Source organism: Chlorocebus sabaeus, chromosome 25, assembly GCF_047675955.1.
Source record: "Chlorocebus sabaeus isolate Y175 chromosome 25, mChlSab1.0.hap1, whole genome shotgun sequence".
Lineage (NCBI taxonomy): Eukaryota > Metazoa > Chordata > Mammalia > Primates > Cercopithecidae > Chlorocebus > Chlorocebus sabaeus.
Window position 1 is genome coordinate 41,044,920 of NC_132928.1, and position 19,804 is coordinate 41,064,723.

At 34.6% G+C, this 19,804-nt stretch overlaps 1 long non-coding RNA gene across 3 annotated transcripts in view; it reads left to right on the forward strand.

Moving 5' to 3' along the window:
* The window catches only part of LOC103230412 (uncharacterized), a 91,043-nt gene that overhangs the window by 58,747 nt on the left and 12,492 nt on the right, over nt 1–19,804 (forward strand). For 2 of the 3 annotated variants that reach the window (XR_012091229.1, XR_012091230.1), the window contains one exon: nt 3,556–3,659. This is a non-coding gene — a long non-coding RNA (uncharacterized lncRNA). Of the gene's footprint in view, nt 1–2,424; nt 3,660–19,804 lie in introns of all 3 variants that reach the window. The other variant, XR_012091231.1, reaches the window with a different exon arrangement.

A 19,804-nucleotide genomic window follows, 5' to 3' on the forward strand; every position in this document is an offset into this window, starting at 1 on the left:
TAACCTAATAGTGACATTTAATAATGATTTAGAAATTATTTATATTGCTTAATATTTGTGTATTTTCAGACTTCTATAACCCCCCATTATGCATGCTTTAAATGTTTTCATCAAAATGTCATTTTTAATAGTTTCAGATCAGGCAAAAATATAAACCTTTGAAATGTCATTAAATATCCACATTTATTTTGAGCCATGTGCCAACATAGCTTGAGAGGGTAATGTTAATGTTTGCATAATGTGCAATCTGCATAACAACAATACATAGGCATACATGTTAACATGTTTCAAAATTAGAGTTGTTAAATAATTCTTAAGAGCACACATGAAGATTTTTGTACAATGTTTGAGCTTTATAGCCTTTAAAATTTATGCAATTTTGAGTAGTTTTCACTTCCACCCAAAGTTTATTATTTTTAATTTTCAAAGGCTAAAGATTTTTCATCTTTGTTAATGATGTTTTTGATAATTGCTTCTGAATTTTGCCAGGAATTGATAAACTCTTTATTATTATATTTGAAAAATAGCGTTTCTTCCACAATGCAGCATTTTAGAGCACTGTTCTTGCCAAAGTTTTCCCAAGACATTCACAAATGGCATTGCCAGCAGATCTAATTTCCTTGATATCTTATCTACTTTTTCTGCATCTGGACATTTTTAAAGATTAAAAGATTTAGGTGCTAAGCTACATCTTACGATGATTACATAATTGTTTTATGCCTTCTGAGTGGGAGAAAATGTTCATAATGATGAAAACATAAGAAAATATAAAAATTGAAGATTGTGGCATTTGCCCTTGAGTAGGCTGACTAGAAGTATAAAATAAAAAAAGAAAAAACTTTACTTAATTGTACATTTTTCCGAAAACCTAGATAATTTGGCTGTGGAGTGCATGGTATTAGCTGTCTTAGTTTAATGTCTGCCACTGTCCAACTCCACTTTATTCAGGTCAGTTCTTCACGAATTTCCTCATCAGAATTTATCACTAGCTAGAGGATATCCTAATTGTAAAGTGCTGCTTCAAGTATTATACATTTTTAAGTTGGGTTGTCTTTTTTTCTCAATGATTTGAGAATTTCATATGTTCAGTTTACAGCTAATTCATTAATTGTGCATTTGCTGCTATTAAATTTCTCAGATTTACTTTGAATAAAAATAGCTTCATTTCACTTATAATTTGAAGAATAGTTGTACTGCAATAGTATTCAATATTGCCAGCAATTTTTTTCTTTTTTTTTCTTTTTTTTTTTTTTTTTTTGAGACAGAGACTCACTAAGTCTCCTAGGCTGGAGAGCAGTGGCTCTATCTCGGTTCACTGCAAGCTCTGCCTCCTGGGTTCACATCATTCTCCTGTCTCAGCCTCCCAAGTAGCTGGGACTACAGGTGCCCACCCCCATGCCAGGCTAATTTGTTGTATTTTTAGTAGAGACAGAGTTTCGCCGTGTTAGCTATAATGGTCTCGATCTCCTGACCTTGTGATCTGCCTGCCTCGGCTTCCTGTTGCCAGTAATTTTCCTTCAGTGATTTGAAAATAGCATTTTATATTCAGCTGGTTTCCTTTAGCCTTAATAGGTCAACTTGTAGGCCTTTTAAAACTTCTCTTTACGTGAACTATTGTTCAGATTTTCCGTTCTATTTTGTTGTTATTATTAGAGTAGCTTTTCCCTCAAAATCTCAGTCTAGATTTTTTCTTATTTATTCTCCAGTTTAGAAATTCTTTATTCATCTTTGTCTAATGTATTTTTGCTTCCATTCCTTGAGTTCTTAAATTGTTATTTGTTTTGTCAGTTTCATATTTTTCATTTGGTTCTGCTGTATAGATTCCAGTCATCTGCCATGATACTTTACATGTTTTGTTTTTCTTGATATATTAAATGCAGTTATTTTGATGTATTTGAAAACTCCTTTACCTGGTTTCCTATTGGTTTTTTATTAATGTAAATTTCTTCTCTTGGATTTATTTTCATGTCTGCTTTTGTCCATACATGTTTGTTTGTTTTAAATTTAATCTATGACATTGTGCATAAAAAATTGAGATAACTTGAGCCTAGGATTACTTGAGTCTAGAATGATGTTGCATTTCTTAAAAGATGATACAAAATTCGTATTTTCCTCAGTTTGCTTATAAATTTGCATATTTTAGATTTAACTTCGGCCCATTTGTGAACTGGTCTTTTTGTTTTTCCTTTAATACAAGCATTTTCTTTTCTGTGCAATTTTATGACTGTCTAAATCAAAGCAAACATTTTGAACTCAGAAATAATGTCTGGTCACATCCTGCTATTTCCTTGACCATCTGATGTAGATCTAAATGTCATGTGTAGGAGTCTTCCTACGCTATGATTCTTTCAGTATCTAGATGATGTGCACAATTCTCAGGTGGGGAATCTTTAGTAAACTTTTCATTCAATGTCTTCTATATAGATACTGCTAAAGCACTGTACAGAAAATGTGGACTCATCTGCCTAAAATCTATCATCAACCAATTAACCTTAGCCAGTGATAATAATACAGATGTTAAAGAAATGGAGAATGGTGAACAGGTGAAAATTGACTGCATATGATGCTTTTTGCAAGAAGTCCTTCATGGAATAAACTACTTGAAACTCCAGGCCCATGTTCTAAAGGAATATTTGAACTGATAGTTTTATGGAAACCATTCCACAGCCAGTGACATAGCATTTTCATATTACCTATAAGAATGGTAAACCTTCCAAATACTGCATGTTCTCACTTAGACTGGGAGCTAAATGATGAGAATTCATGAACACAAAGAAGGAAACAACAGACACTGGGGTCTACTTGAGGGTGGAGTGTGGGAGGAGGGAGAGGAGTAGACAAGATAACTATTGAGCACTAGGCTTAGTACTAGTACATCTTAAAATTAGGGTTTAGGTTTTTTATGGATATGGGAGATGTTGAGTGCACTAATGCAAGTCACAACAGTAATGTTGCTGTTTTCATTTGTTTTGTTTGCAAAGCCCACACAACATATTTCGATTTCCCTCTTCCTCTTGCATTTGTGGTGTCCAAATAGTCTTCTGAATTTGTTGTAAAAACATTCCAACTAGACTTTATCGTTCCTTAACTAGGATGACATGAAGTTTTATGTTTCAGAGCAAGTTGCTTCAAATTCTCATTTTGAAGTTTGCCACTAAACATTCATCAAAATTTTAATTTTATTTCTACTTTTTTTTTAAAATTATTTTGGATACATAATGGCTGTTATATTTATGGACTACATGTGACCTTTTGATTCAAGTATAACGTGTAATGATCAAATCAGGGTAATTGAGGTATAGATCACATCAAATGTTTATTATTTCTTTGTGTTAGGAAATTTCAATTTCACTCATAGTTATTTTGAAATATACAATAAATTATTGTTAACTACAGACACCAGATTGAGCCACCTAACACTAGTCATTCTATCTAACTGTATTTTTGTACCCACTGACAATCTCCTCCATTTAACTGCTTCCCATCTTTCTCAACCTCTGGTAACCATCATTCTACTGTCTACCTCCATGAGCTCTATTGCTTTTTTTTTTTTAGTTCTACTGTTTCGTTTGAGGTCCTACATGTAAGTGAGAACACGCGATATTCATCTTTCTGTGCCAAGTTTACTTATAATGTCTTCCAGGAGTGCCCATGTTTTTGTAAGTAACAGGATTTCATTCCTTTTTATTACTGAATAATATTCCTTTGTGTATATGTAACACATTTTATTTTTCCATTTCTTCATTGATGGATATATACATAGATTCCATATCTTAGCTATTACTAATAGTCCTACAATAAACATGGGAGTGCGCCTTTCTCTTTAATATACTGATATCCTTTCTTTGTACACATAGCCACATAGCCAGTAGTAGAATTGTTGGATTATATAGTATTTACACTTTCAGTTTTGTTAAGGAACCTTCATACTGTTCTCCATAGTGGCTGTAGTAATTTGCATTATCACCAACAGCATAAGAGGGGAGAGTTTACCTTTCTTCAAAGCCTCTCCACCATTCATTATCTGTCTTTTGGATAAAAGTCATTTGAACTAGGGTGAGATGATATATCATTATAGTTTTAATTTTCATTGTTTTGATAATTAATGATGTGAAACATTTTCCCATGTACCTTTTGGTCATTTATATGTCTTCTTTTGAGAAATGTGTCTTCAGATCCATTGTTTGGTTTTTTTTGTTTTGTTTTGTTTTTTTTGAGACGGAGTCTCACTCTGTCACCCAGGCTGGAGTACAGTGGCGTGATCTTGGCTCACTGCAAACTCCGCCTCTCTTGTTCAAGCAATTCTCCTGCCTCAGCCTCCCGAATAGCTGGGATTACAGGCATGTGCCACCACGCCCAGCTAATTTTTTTGTATTTTTAGTAGAGACGGGTTTCACCGTATTGGCCAGGCTGGTCTCGAACTCCTGACTTTGTGATCCACCCTCCTCAACCTCCCAAAGTGCTGGAATTACAGGCATGAGCCACTGTGCCCAGCCCAATAATATTAGTTATTTTAGGTAGATAAAGTTTTTAAATATGTATTTTAATTTGTAAGTGATTAAATAGCTAAAATACATCTGTGGAAGAAATTTGAGGATTTTTCATTGGTATTTTACATAGTATGACAATTTTCTGAAGTTTATCATGAAACTCAGATTCTACTTTAAAATTCTTGTTCAAAAAATACCAGCATCTGATTCATCATGGTGTTGACATCAGTTGATTATCTTTACTTATGCAAGTTGTGATTTGCTGACTTCTTTTTAAGACATGTGAGCTTATGGTTTTTTTTAAATGTATCTTAGACATCTGGTCCATTGTGTTAGGACATCCTGAATTTGATTTAAATATTTTATTTTATCAGGGAATCACCCTGTTTAGGTTCAGCATGTGAGTCTTGGTCTAGTTTCTGGGTTGAGGGTCCAATAACAGTTTAATTTTCAGAATCTTTGTGGTGTCATTTTGATCTACTTGGCTTACATGGACACTGAAATGTCCATGAGCAGTAGATAGAATAAACAAATTGTATTATATTCAAATAATGGAATAATTTACAATTAAAAATAGATTATCTATGTAAACTCATGAATAAATTTCATAAACATAATATTGAACAAAAGAAGCCAGGGTCAAAATAATATATAACTCAATTTATGTGAATTTTTTTTAAAAAAAACAATATAATCTAGAGTGATAGAAGTCAGAAAAGTAGTTAATTCTGGTTCATGGATTTTGACTAAGAAGTGAACATTGAAGACTTCTTGTATCTTGGAATGTTTCAATATTCTATGTGCTCATCTGGTAGTCTTTAGTAAGAAAAACAATATGTGTATATATGTATATAATATAAACATATAATAAATTAGTACACATGTACAGTTTGTACCTTTATAATGTGGACCTTATGATATATATGCTATAAGTTAATAATTATGTAAATTTTAAAAGATATTTAACCTTTTTGTCAACTTTGCTTTAGTCTTTTTTTTTTTTTACTGTTTTCTTGTATACATTTGAGGTTTCCAACATAATGTTATGTGATTCATATAATTATAAAGATACACATGGATAGTACAATGACTACTGTAGTTAAGCAGATTAACATATCTATCATATCCCGAAATTATTTTTGTATGGCACAAGAGACATTAAAACCTTCTTATTATGTATTATGTATTATATAACAAAATCCCTAAATTGGTTCAAAGATCTCTTAAAGATATCAAATATCCATGGATGCTCAAGTCTCTGATGTAAAATGGCATAGTATTTGTACATAACTTATACACATACTCTGTTAAATTTTAAATAATTTCTAGGTTATGCATAATACCTAACACATGTATATGCTGTGCAAGTAGTTGTTTTATTGTATTGTTTAGAGAATCATGATGAGAAAAAAAGTTTGTACATGTTCAGAGAAGGTACAATTTTGGTTTGAATATTTTCAATCCATGGTTGATTGACTGAATCCATGGATGTGGAACCCACGGATATGGAAAGCTGATCATATTTCAAATTATATGCTAGTGTGCCTATGAGTATGTAAAATTTTACTAATATGAGATTAAAATTAGCATATACTGTCACTATATAGTTAATTTGAACTTTTAGAGTCATTTTGATCTCTTTATATTCAATTTTAAATTGATCTTAAGGGAATAGAAAATGACAGGAAAACATAAATAATTCAGTCTTTTTCTTTATACTCTAACTTTTCTTTATACTCTAATAAGACTAATGTTAATGTTAGTTTTGAAACAATTCCTTATCATATATTTTAAATTAAATGTCAATTATATGAATGATGTGTGTACTTGTTTATTCATTTATTATACATCAATTAAAAGTTCAAAAATATTCTTGACAGGGCCTTTTCACCAGATATTCTGATTTAACTGGTCTGGCATAGAGCACAAACATTACTATATTAAAATACATTGTTCTGCCTTTCAATATGTAGACAAGGTTGAGAACCACACAATTAAAAGAATAATCAGCACAAAATTTTAGGTATAAAAATGCTGATATAGATCCGCAAATAAATAAGTGTATGTACTATAGAGATACAAAACTTCAGTTCCCACATCTTGCTGTTCCATTATAGACACAACATTGATTCTAGTTTTCCATAGCATGGGAAATAAAATTATCAGTTTTACTGGTTACAACTGTGTAACTCTAATAGATCTAAAGAAGAGTGTGGAAACATCTCTTGATGAAAATGTGAGCATCTTCCTTCCTTCTCTGTATTCATCTATCTATATAGTGAGTCAGCACTCTAATCTATCTGATGACCTTCCTTTTTCTTTTTTCTCCTTTCTTTTTCGTTTCTGCTTGTATATAGTTTATATAAAAATGTACATGTAACTTTTACTTTTTTTACATTTTTTTCCTTTCCCATTGACATTGGTTGTATTTTGTTCAGTCACGCCATAAAAATGTGAAATGAAAGTGAGTTCTTACTGAATATTCTTTGGTTTATTATCAAGAGGTAACCCCATACCAGAAGTATGTTGGTAACTGAACTATACTGTAAACTTAATCATCTTACACTACTGGTGGGTTTTATTTGAATTACACACCGATGCTTTTGATATATAAAATGTGAGTTGGGTAGGGGAATACATTAGTTAGTATGACAGATCTTTTAAAATGGCTCTTTTCTAGCTTAATATGTTTTGTTAACTTTAAAGAAAAGAAGATATAGTTACTCTGTTTTTAGGTGGCCGTAGTTTTTGCTGAGATTACATTCATCCTGTGTTGATTTTACCTTTTATTTATTTATGTATTTTTACTACAGTAGACCCTTGAACAATGTGGGTTTGAAATGCATGGGTCCACTTACACAAAATGTTTTTCAATAAACATATTGGAAAAATTTTTGGAGATGTGCAACAATTTGAAGAAAACTCACAAATTGTGTAGCCTAGTAATACCAAAAATAAGACAAAATAGATATGCCGTAAGGCATAAGATATATGGAGGTACAAGTCCATTTTGTCTTATTCTACAATATATACCACACATTTATGATGCAAAGTTAAAATTCGTCAAAATCTACCTGCAAATACTGACAGACTCTTCGTGGGCACCATTCAGAATGGAGAGAAATGTAAACAATGGTAAAGATTCAGTATTAAATCATTACTGCATAAAATTAACTGTCGTACGTAATGTGCTACTGTAGACATTTTGTAACTGCCTATTGTTGCTATTGCAGTGAGCTCAAGTGCTGTAGATGTCTACTTCAAATGCCAATTATTTCTGCCTGAGAAATTCCTCTCTTAGGTAAATTGCTTATAGCAGCGAAAGGTGGTATCTCACAGTCCTCCTAATCGTACTCAACAGGAAGACGACAAGGATGAAGATCTTTATGTTGATTCACTTTCATTTAATAAATAGAAAATACATTTTCTCTTCCTTGCAATTTTCTTTAAAACATTTCCTTTTCTTTAGCTTGCTTTATTGTAAGAATACAGTATATGATATATATAACATATAAAATATACACTAATTAACTGTGTTATCAATAAGACCTTCGGTCAAGAGTGGGACATGCATATTTAAGCTTTTAGAGAGTCAAAAATTATGTGTGGATTTATTTATTTTTACTTTTTTTTGAGACGGAGTCTGGCTCTGTCACTCAGGCTGAAGTGCAGTGGCCGGATCTCAGCTCACTGCAAGCTCCGCCTCCCGGATTCACGCCATTCTCCTGCCTCAGCCTCCTGAGTAGCTGGGACTACAGGTGCCCGCCACCTCGCCCGGCTAGTTTTTTTTTTTTTTTTAGTAGAGACAGGGTTTCACCGTGTTAGCCAGGATGGTCTCGATCTCCTGACCTCGTGATCCGCCCATCTCGGCCTCCCAAAGTGCTGGGATTACAGGCTTGAGCCACCACGCCTGTGGATTTTTAACTGCACCAAGTGTTACCACCTCTAACCGCAGCCCCATTCAAGGGTCAGCTGTATTTTAAATAGTATTTAAAAAAAAAAAAAAATGAACAAACTTGATGTAGCTGCATCTGAAAAAAAAATGTTCTTAGGCTGGGTAAGTCAAGGTTTTCCAGAGAAACAACAAATATATATATATATATATATAGAGAGAGAGAGATGTAGAAATACACAGGCTGGAGAGCTGATGATGTAATTACAGTCTGAATCTGAATGTCTGAGCACCAGGACAGCTGGTTATAAAGCCTGAGTTCAAAGGCACGAAAAGACCAGTGCCCCAGCTTGAACACAGTCAGGCTGATGAAGTAAATTCTACCTTACTATATTCTTTTGCTCTACATAGTCCTTCAATGATTTAGATGAGACTTACCAACATCAGGGAGGGCAATCTACTTTACTCAGACTACAAACTCAAATGTTAATCTCATTCATTAACACTCCCATAGGCATACTCAGAATAATATTTAACTAAATATCTGAGCACCTGGTGGCTCAGTTAAGTAAATGTATAAAATTAACCATCACATAGGCTTTTTGTTCAATCAATTACTTAATTTTCTACATAATCATTTTAATTTACAAATGTTAAGATACTTTTGTTACTGAGTAAATTTATAGGGAATTATGCATTACATTCCTATGTATTCCTGAGTCTGGTTTGAATTTCTTTTTAATTAGATTTGTCATTTTATTTCTGCAAGCATGTAACATGATGGCTATTAAGTATGAATAACTGTTAAAGAAAATGACATTTTGTCACATCAAAGTGTCCAAACTCTTCTTACTTTTTCATTGTCTGAATGAATCGTGGACATATTTTACTCAACTTTAAAACATCTTATAACATTTTAATTAAAATATTTTGTATTTATAGGTTAATTTAGAGAGATAAAATCTTTACAACATTGAGTGTTCCAATCCTAAACAACATTGCATTTCCTTTATGTATTTTTCAATCCTGAAACAGGTTTTGTAATTGTTCAAACATAGGTCCTGAATACTTCGATATTTTATATTTATTTTAGGGTTATTCATTTTTATTGACTTCTGATTCTTATTTTCTGAAGTGTTAGATCCTTCTATCAAAATTTGCAATTAAGAAACTGAAAATATATTTATTTAGCAGAGATTTGTGAGTGAAATCGTTAAAACCTGAAAGCTGATAAAATTTTCCTTAAGTTTTTCAACTGACACTGATATAAAATCATTTTTTGGACTTCAGCACTCTTTCTGTTTAAGTCCCCAAAATGTTTTTGAAGTAGAATTGTAATTAAATGCTTAAATAATAGCTTTTATGGATGCTGCCCTTGGAGTCACTATTTAATCTGTTTGAAAAACACTAACTAAATGAGCAGTTCATAGCCAAATCCTTCATTCTCTTTGCCATCATTGTAACACCTTTTTTGTTTCCTGTTTTATTACTTCTGCCTATTTGTTCACAGTTTTGTGTAGGCAGTAGATAATCTATAAGCTTGCAGCATTAAAGTGAAATTACATTTAAAAAATAAGATTGGTTTTACAGAATTATTTCCAGGTTCATATGTCAAGGTAATTATTTCACATGCTTTAACAACAATTGCAGATATTTCATTTAAATAATTAAATAATAATTTTGAGACTGACTAATCTTGACTAAGACTAATGCTTCTCTAAAAACCAACATACGCACACAATATTATTCTTTGTTTTTCATTTGCAATATGCAGAATAATAGTTTTGTGAAGATAGTAGTCTGAATAATGGTCTCCCTCCTGACAAAGATGTCCATGTCCTAATCACTAGTTCTATGAATGCTGCTTTGTATTTGTTGTTATGTTAAAGCTCTTTGGATGGGTTACCTGGAATATTCTTGATTATCAAAGTTTACCTGATGTAATCACAATATGAGACATAAAAGGAGTCAGAAGAGGTGATGTGATAATGGAAGCAGAGATTGGAGTTATATAATCAGAAGACAAAGGAAAGGGACACAAGCCAAGGAATACAGATGGCCTCCAGAAGGTGGCAAAAGCATGGAAACATGTTTCCTCTAGTGCTCCAGAAGGAATCAGCATGCCAACACCTTGCCTTAGCCCAGTGGAACTAATTTCAGGCTTCTGGCCTCTGAAATTGTAGAATAAGTTTGTGTTGCTTTAAGCCATGAAATTTGTGGCAATTTGTTAACAGTGCAGTAAAAGTTGATAACAGACTGAAAAGAAAATGTGGCCTCTAATCAGGTGAAGATAATATAAACATTATTGAAGTCATCAAGAATTTTGGTTCAAGATATTACAAAACTATAGTCGGAATTACTAAAATGCAATATTATTTTTTCTTCTGACTTTGTCACTAAACTCTCCTTTTCTTAGGTATATTTAATATTGTTACATAATATACTTTTATTTATATAAGACTTAAGTTGAAGCTTGTTGAAATTCCTTTACAATTTTCTGCCTGACATGGTATTCCATCCAACTCTCCACATACTATTATTTAGTAACTACGAGAAATGACTAAGTACTATTTAGAAGTTAACAGGAACTCTACTCAGGTACACTCAAAGAAAATAAAGCAAATTTATATAGATTAAACATTAAATATAACTGAAAGAGAAAATTGCAAATCAAAATGATCATAAAATATACTTATCTGAAGGTCATGAAAATATTATTTTATTTTTATCTTAGCAGCACTATTTTATTTTAATATCTATATTAACAATTTTACCAGAGATTGTTTTGCATGTGATTTGAACTATGGGTAAAGAATCAAACCTTTAAGTATGGCTCCCCATTTGACTCAGTAACATGTATTGAAAGCAAAATCAGTATCTTACTATACTGCAATACTGCAATGTTTTATTTTACCATAAAACACACAATGGGCTCTAAGGTACTGACTGTCCAGCTTAAGCAACAAATTATTATCATTAATTTGGAGTCCCTTTGGGTCTATCTCTAATTTGAACCTTTCATTCCACTTTTTGTAACTAATGACTATGCTTAATTTTTTTATCATTTTTTCATTTTCATTTACAGTTTATTATATATGTTTATTTAAGAATTAGTATGCTTTTCAGAATATGTAATCTGACCAAATTTTGACAATAGAATGTAATATAGATTTTTAAAAATTATTTTAATTAAAAGTTATGTAAAATACATATGCAAACATTTCCTCATTTAAAATAATATTACATTAACAATATGGTATTCATCTATCCTTATGGAGTTTTAACTAGCTTACAAGCTTATGCTATTTTTTGAAGATTATTATGTGGCTAATAATTATTATTTTAATAATTTTAAAGAGTTGCATAAATGTCACATAAAGAGAAACATTACATTTAAATAAATAATAAGGGAATTTCATTTTGGAGGCAAATTGCAAATCTCACAATGATTTATTCCCGTATCTGTATGGAGGTATTTTTTCAATATGACAGTTTAACTCCTCCTAAAGGGGATGGAGTCTTTTTAATTAACTGTAGACTCTGTACGTACCTGTTAATTACTTTGACCAGTGGGATAATAGGTAACATGGTGGGATCGATAGCTTAAAAAATTCTTTTCCATTGGGCCTTGCTATTGAAACCAACTGTCCCATAGAACTGATGTTTATGGTTTATTTGAATAAACATAGATTTTTATCTTCTCAATCTTAAAGTTTGAGAAAGTCGCAGTTTTTTTAATCTGGGTTCACTTCTCAGGAAACCAACCATCAGGCCTCCACAGATAGTATCAAGGAATTGAAACTTACCAGATCACCATATCTGGACAATGAGACACCCCACCCCTCATCCATCATGATTGCCTAACTGACTACCTCCTTCCTATTGGCCAAGTGCTCTTCCTTTCTCCTCCCTAATTTCTGTTTTGCTGCATATAGTCACATTTCTTCCTTGCAATAGAAGTCCCTGATTTTAGTTGGTCGAGGAGATGGATTTGGGACTGATCTCTCATTTCCTTGACCGAAGCACCCAATTAAAGCCTTCTTCCCTGACAATACTCATTGTCTCAGAGATTGGCTTTTAGTGTGGTGGGCAGAAGGACCTAGAATGAACACCTAGAATTTTAAGAACACTCTCTCTTGCTGCTATTGAGTTTAGCTGATACATCAAAAGAACCCTCCAGAGCTTCCTACATAAGCTCACCTGTCAGGTAGTTAGATAGACATTAGCAGCTAGGAGAGGGTGAAAAAGGAGAGCAGAAAAGCTGTCACGAAGTGCCCCTGGCCCACCTAAATTCAGCTGCCAAGCAGCCCTAACTCCACTCTAATGGATGGAGTTTGTGGAAAAGTCTGTGGCCAGCACATCCTGTACAAGGAGAAACTAGGGCACGGGTAGAAATTCCCTAAAGTAACGAATGCCCAATAACATAAAATCATATCCTCAAGGCCACCTCAAACTCATCATACATCATTATAGTAAAATTTCCAGATGGTTTTACCGCCTAGCTCCTGAGTGGGCTTTTCTGTATGAATTATGGATAGGAACACACACAGTTTAGCTTTAGTTATATAACCATAAACTGCCAATCAAATAACATGATCCTGTCACTCAGACACAGCCCAAAACTCAACTTCTCCTCGCAAATGCCATAAAAGCACCTGAGCTCTATAAAGAGGGGCTGATTTCGCTTCGCAGAAATCCGCCCACTCTCCTTTGAGAGTGTATTGCTATGCTTCAGTAAACTTTCCTTTGAGCTTGCATTGTGGTGTTACATTGCAATTCTTTGCTGACTATCGCAAGAACCAAGATTGCTGGTCCAGAGCCCTGGCTCCTGTTAATCTCCTTTGTCAAAGGATCCATCCCAACACGGAATTTTCAATATCACACTCAACTTTGTGGGTAGGTCCCAGCTCAAAATTCTTACTCAAAGCATCCTGAGATTTATAAATGACTATTTTTAAAACCATTAATCAAACACTTTTTTCCTTATGTAAAGTGTAGTTGACATATTTTCTCCAATCTTATATTCAGTAAACCTACTGATATAGTTTGGCTGCGTTCCCACTCAAATCTCATCTTGAATTGTAGCTCTCATAATTCCCACCTGTTGTGGGAGTGACCCGATGGGAGATAAACGAATCATGGGGGCAGTTTTCCCCATACTGTTCTCCTGGTAGTGAATAAGTCTCACAAGATCTGATGGTTTTATAAGGGGAAACCCCTTTCACGTGGTTCTCATTTCTCTCCTGTCTCCTGCCATGTAAGACCTGCCTTTCGCTTTCTGCTGTGATTGTGAGGCCTCCTCAGCCATGAAGAACTGTAAGTTCATTAAACCTCTTTTTCTTTATAAATTACCCAGTCTCAGGTACATGTTTATTAGCAGTACAAAAACAGACTAATAGAGTAAATAGCATTCCATCATCAAATGGAAGCGATATATATGTGATTGGGCTCAGGCAGGTCCTGAGGACACAAGTAAGTTACCTAAGGAAGTGGCTCAAATGCCTGTGGTCCCCACTCCTGTCACCTTGCCTTCTCTCTCCCAGCCTGCACCAATCGCCTCATAGGGAGTTCCCTATGATCAGCTGACAGAGGAAGAGGAGACAAGGGCCTGGTTTACAGATGACTCTGCACGATAAGCAGGTACCACTCAAAAGGGGAAAGCTGCAGCACTATAGCCCTTTTCTAGGACTTCTCTGAAGGACAGCGGTGAAGGGAAATCTTCCCGGGGGACAGAACCTCAAGCATTGCTCCCTTCTGTGCATGTTCCTTGGAAAAAGAAATGGCCAGATGTGTGATTATATACTGATTCATGGACTGTCACCAGTGTTTAGTCAGATGGTAAGGGACTTGGAAGAAGAATGATTGGAAAATTGATGACAAAGAAATTTGGGGAAGAGTTATGTGGATGGACCACTCTGAGTAGTCAAAAAGTGTGAAGATATTGTATTTCATGTGAGTGCCACCAAAGGTTGACCTCAGCAGAGGAGGATTTTAATAATCAAGTGGATAGGATGACCTGTTCTGTGGACACCACTCAACCTCTTTCCTCAGCCATCCTTGTCATCATCCCATGGGTCCACGAACAAAGTGGTCGTAGTAGCAGGGATGAAAGTTACACATGGGCTCAGCAACATAGACTTCTACTCACCAAGGCTGACCTGGCTACAACCATTGCTAAGCGCCCAATTTGCCAGCAGCAGAGATCAACACTGTGCCCTCCATATGATACCATTCTTTAGGGTGATCAGTCAGCTACTTAGTGGCAGGTTGATTATATTGGACCTCTTCCATCGTGGAAAGGGCAGCAGTTTGTCCTCGCCAGAATAGATGCTCCAGATATGGGTTTGCCTATCCTACACGCAATGCTTCTGCCAAGACTGCCATCTGTGGCCACACGGAATGCCTTATCCACTATCACGGTGTTCTACATGGCATTGCCTCTGACCAAGGCACTCACTCTACAGCGAAAGAAGTGCAGCAGGGGGCTTATGCTCATGGAATTCACTGGTCTTACCATGTTTCCTATCATCCTATCAATCCAGAAGCAGCTGGATTGATACAAGAGTAAAATGGCCTTTTGAAGTCACAATTACAATACTAACTATGCAACAATACTTTGCAGGGCTGGGACACAGTTTCCAAGAAGGCTGTGTATGCTTTAAATCAGTGTCCAGTGGATGGTACTCTTTCTTCCATAGCCAGGATTCATGGGTCCAGGAAGCAAGGGGGGTGGAAGTGGAAGTGGCACCACTCAGCATCACTCCTAGTGACCCGCTAGTAAAAGTTTTGCTTCCTGCTTCCATGATATTATTTTCTGCCAGCTTAGAGGTCTTAGTTCCAGTGGGATGAACATTGTTACCAGGAGACACAACAAAGGTTTAATTAAGCTGGAAGTCAAGACTGCCACCTGACCACTTTGGGTTCCTCCTACCTCTAAGTAAAATGGCTAAGAAGGGAGTTACATTGTTAGCTGGGGTGATTGACCAGGATTATCAAGATGAAATCAATCTACTATTTCACAATAGAGATAAGGAAGAATATTTATGGAATACAGGAGATTCATTAGGGCATCTCTTAGCATTACCCTGCCGTGTGATTAAAGTCAATGAGGAACTACAACAGCCCAATCCAGGCAGGACTACAAATGGCCCAGACCCTTCCAAAATGAAAGTTTGGGTCACTTCACCAGGTAAAAAACCACCACCTACTGAGTTGCTTGCTGAAGGCAAAGGGAATATAGAATGCACAGTAGAGAAAGGTAGTCATCAATACCACCTACTACCACATGACCAGCTGCAGAAACAAGGAGTATAATTGTCATGAGTATTCCTCCTTATTTTGTTAAGAACATATTTGCGCATGTATAGACTTGCACCAAGAAAATACCTTCATTTTGTTTCCTTCTTTTTCCTTTGCCATGTGACATAAGATTTATTGACTTCATATCAGCATTTCAGTGTTAACATTATGCAATTGCAATTGGGTTGGGAGTTGGTGCATTTCTGATTGTACAAGGAATAGCTGTATTATGTTAGCCATAATTATGACCTTATTATTGTTTTATTTGAAAATTAGGTACGATTTCAGGAGATGTGTATGGGTTCAAGTTGACAAAGGGTGGACTTGTGACAGTTAATATTGAGTGTCAACTTGACTGGATTGAAGGATCCAAAGTATTGTTCTTGGGTGTGTCTGATAAGGTGTTGCCAAAGATTAACATTTGGGTTAGTTGACTGGGAGAGGCAGACCTTTCCCATACTTTCAATGTGGTGAGCACAATCTAATCAACTGACAACACAACCAGAATAAAAGCAAGCAGAAAACTGCAGAAAGACTAGACTGGTTTAGTCTTCTGGCCTACATCTTTTTCCCATGCTTGATGCTTCCTGCTGTCGAACATAAAATTCCAGGTTCTTCAGCTTTGAGACTCAGACTGGCTTCCTTACTCCTCAGCTGCAGCCAGCTGATTATGGCAACTCACCTTGTGATCGTGTGAGTCAGTACTCCTTAATAAACTCCCCTTTTTATATACACCTATCCTATTTGTTCTGGAGAGTCCCTCTAGAGAGTCCTGACTAATATGCCTTCTTCCTATAAAGTACTTAAATATATGATAAAATATGGTAATATGTATATTTTAAAATATGGGACTAAATGTGCAAGACAGAAAAGGAAATTACAAATGTCAAATGAGCAAGATGAAGACAAATATAAAACAAAAGTAAGTCAAAACTAGTAGCAACTATGAGGGTCTTGAATATCTCAGGACATTTCAGAGGTTGTTTGTTTGTTTCCTTCTTTTTAAAAAAATATTCATCAGCAGACAATATACAAACACATGAGCATGCAATATGGAAAATTGCAGTAGTGCAGGGTGACCTCAGTGTAAAACTGAGATCCTCAAAGATCCCTACCTCCAGTGAAAGTATAAACTAGACTAAAATCTCCCTTCGAAAGACAAGATATCCTTGCAAATTTATAACAACCAGATTTCACCTAGGATTTCGGTTGGATTACATATCACAATCCATACAACTATAAATTTAGATACGAATTTAAAGTAGTGGCAAATGGCTTAGTGCCCTCTGTGTCTGACTGAAGCAAGCAGAGTTCTCCATCAATAATTCAAGCCTCAAACTAAATCTTATGGTATTCAGCATGTAAAGCAGCAATGAATACAAACTCTTCAATAAAGTCTATGAAAAATGAGAAAGTCAATGTGACTGAAAGTCTGAACAATTAAACAACAGAATCAGAGCAATGAGCAATTCTTGTATTGGAAATATCAGCTATGTATTTATGTTTATCATAACTAAAAAAAAAGAAGAGAACGAATCAAGGCATTACAAACTTTAAAATATGACGTGGATATTTGGGAAAAAATGGAAATAAAATAGAAATTTTAGAAAAAAAAAATTGAAGTTAAAAAACACGGAAAAAAGTAACAAAAATAAAAATTTCTGGAGAGGGGATTAGGATATTTGACTCAGCCGAAGAGAGATTTGGTGACTGAAGTTAAAGCCTAATACATTGTCTAAAATTCGTTCAGAAAAAGAAATAAAAGCTATGCAATGAAAGGTAAAAAGCATCGAGTCAAAAGTGGTAGGATGTATGCAAAAGGAGTTTTTTGTTTGTTTGTTTGTTTTGTTTTGCTTTGTTTTGTTTTTCTGAGACGGAGTCTCACTCTGTCACCCAGGCTGGAGTGCAGTGGTGCGATCTTGGCTCACTGCAACCTTTGCCTCCCAGGTTCAAGTGATTTTCCTGCTTCAGCCTCCTGAGTAGCTAGGATTACAGGCACGTGCCACCACGTCCAGGTATTTTTTTTTTATTTTTTTATTTTTTGTATTTTTAGTAGAGACGGGGTTTCACCATGTTGGTCAGGCTGGTCTCAAACTCCTGATCTTGTGATCCGCCCACCTCAGCCTCCCAAAGTGCTGGGATTACAGGCATGAGCCACTGCATCCAGCCGTGAAAGGAGTTCGTAAAAGAATAAAGAGAAAGGAAAGATCAACTACTTAGGCCAATAATTGCTAACATATACCTGATAAAAGACATGATTCCTGAGATCCATCAAGGTCACCAAATTTGAAGTAAGATAAAATAAATAGATCGATGCTTGGTATATCATTGTGAAATATTGTTCAACCAAGGACAGAGCAAATATCTGAAAAGTAGACATAAGAAAAATCCATCTTTTTTCCAAATAAACAACTAAACTTATGTAGGATATCAAAACAACACAATGAAAGGTACAAAACTGTGTATTGGTTATTATTAAAGTCCTAAGAATGAAATAACTGTCAGTTTAAAACTGTATAGCTAAAGACATACTCTTTCAATTATAGGGTTAATAATCAAGATATTTCAAAGAACCACCATGGAGAAATTAACTTCCGAAATGCCATCTCTAAAAAAAGTTAATATTCCAAGAAAAAAATTATTTTAAAGGTAAAATTCAAGGTGCAAGCAGAAATGTCAACATAGAATATAATAAACACTTAGGCAATTCTACAGAGAGATTGACCTGCATAAAATCTTAACATGACGCCTGTAATCCTAGCATTTTGGGAGTTGGAGGCGGGTGGATCACCTAAAGTCAGATGTTCAAGACGAACCTGGCCACCAGGGTGAAACCCCGTCTCTACTAAAAATAGAAAAATCAGCCGAGTGTGGTGGTGAGTGCCTGTAGTCCCAGCTACTCAGGCTAAGGTAGGAGAATCATTTGAACCTAGGAGGAGGAGGTTGCAGTGAGCCAAGATCACACCACTGTCTTCCAGCCTTGGCAACAGAGTGAGACTTGGTCTCAAAATAATAATAATAATAATAATAAATAAAATCTTAACATGAATGTCTAAATTATGCGATTATAAAAGAACAGAACTAAACAATTAAAAGAGAAGATCATACAAAATGAAAAGGAGACTTCTGCATTATAGAAATTTAAGAGACCTATATGGATCAGAACGATATTATTAAGATCAATTTTAAATTAAATGCTATAAGTAATTAAAAACATTGGGATTTATAACATAAATAAAGGAAAATACAATCTCAGTAAAAACAGAAAAAATAGCAAATTGATATTATAGAAAAGAATATCGAGAGAAATAAATAAGACATATTATCACCAAAAATATATTAATGGTAAATTATTCCAATCATAGAGAAAGCATGAAAGAAAGAATGACACTTTGGGAGGCCGAGGCGGTCAGATCACAAGGTCAGGAGTTTGAGGCCAGCCTGGCTAATATGATAAAACCCTGTCTCTAAGAAAAATACAAAAATTAGCCGGACATGTTGGCACATGCCTGTAATCCCAGCTACTCGGGAGGCTGAGGCAGGAGAATTGCTTGAACCCGGAGGCAGAGGTTGCAGTGAGCCAAAATTGCACCACTGAACTCCAGACTGGGCAACAGAGCTAGACTCCTTCTAAAAAGAAAAAAAAGAAAACATGATTTAATTTAATTTTAGCTACAAGAGACACATTTAAAACATAAAAAGGAAATATAAATTGAAAAGTTGTAAATAAATAGGAGAAAGTTGCCATATTGAAAGTAAATTTTTAATTAACAAGAACATAAAAATAGTTACAAATGTCTATGCAAATAAGCCTTTCAAAAATATACAGAGAATATGGACAGAACAAGGAATATTGATTAGAAGATACTAATATACATTTTTCAGGAAATGGTATTTAAGCATATGAAAATCAATAGGATTTAGTTTTAAAAATACATCTTATGTTTTTAAACCTTGGAATATTTAAACGTTTTAATAAGACATACTTTAAAACCACTAGTCTATTGAATATATTTACAACACAAGACTTAACAATGACAGTCGTCATCCCTGAAAGTTCTAGTTCTAATAATATACAAAACTTACAGTTCATTGCACCATAAATTTTCTCAACAAGTTTCCA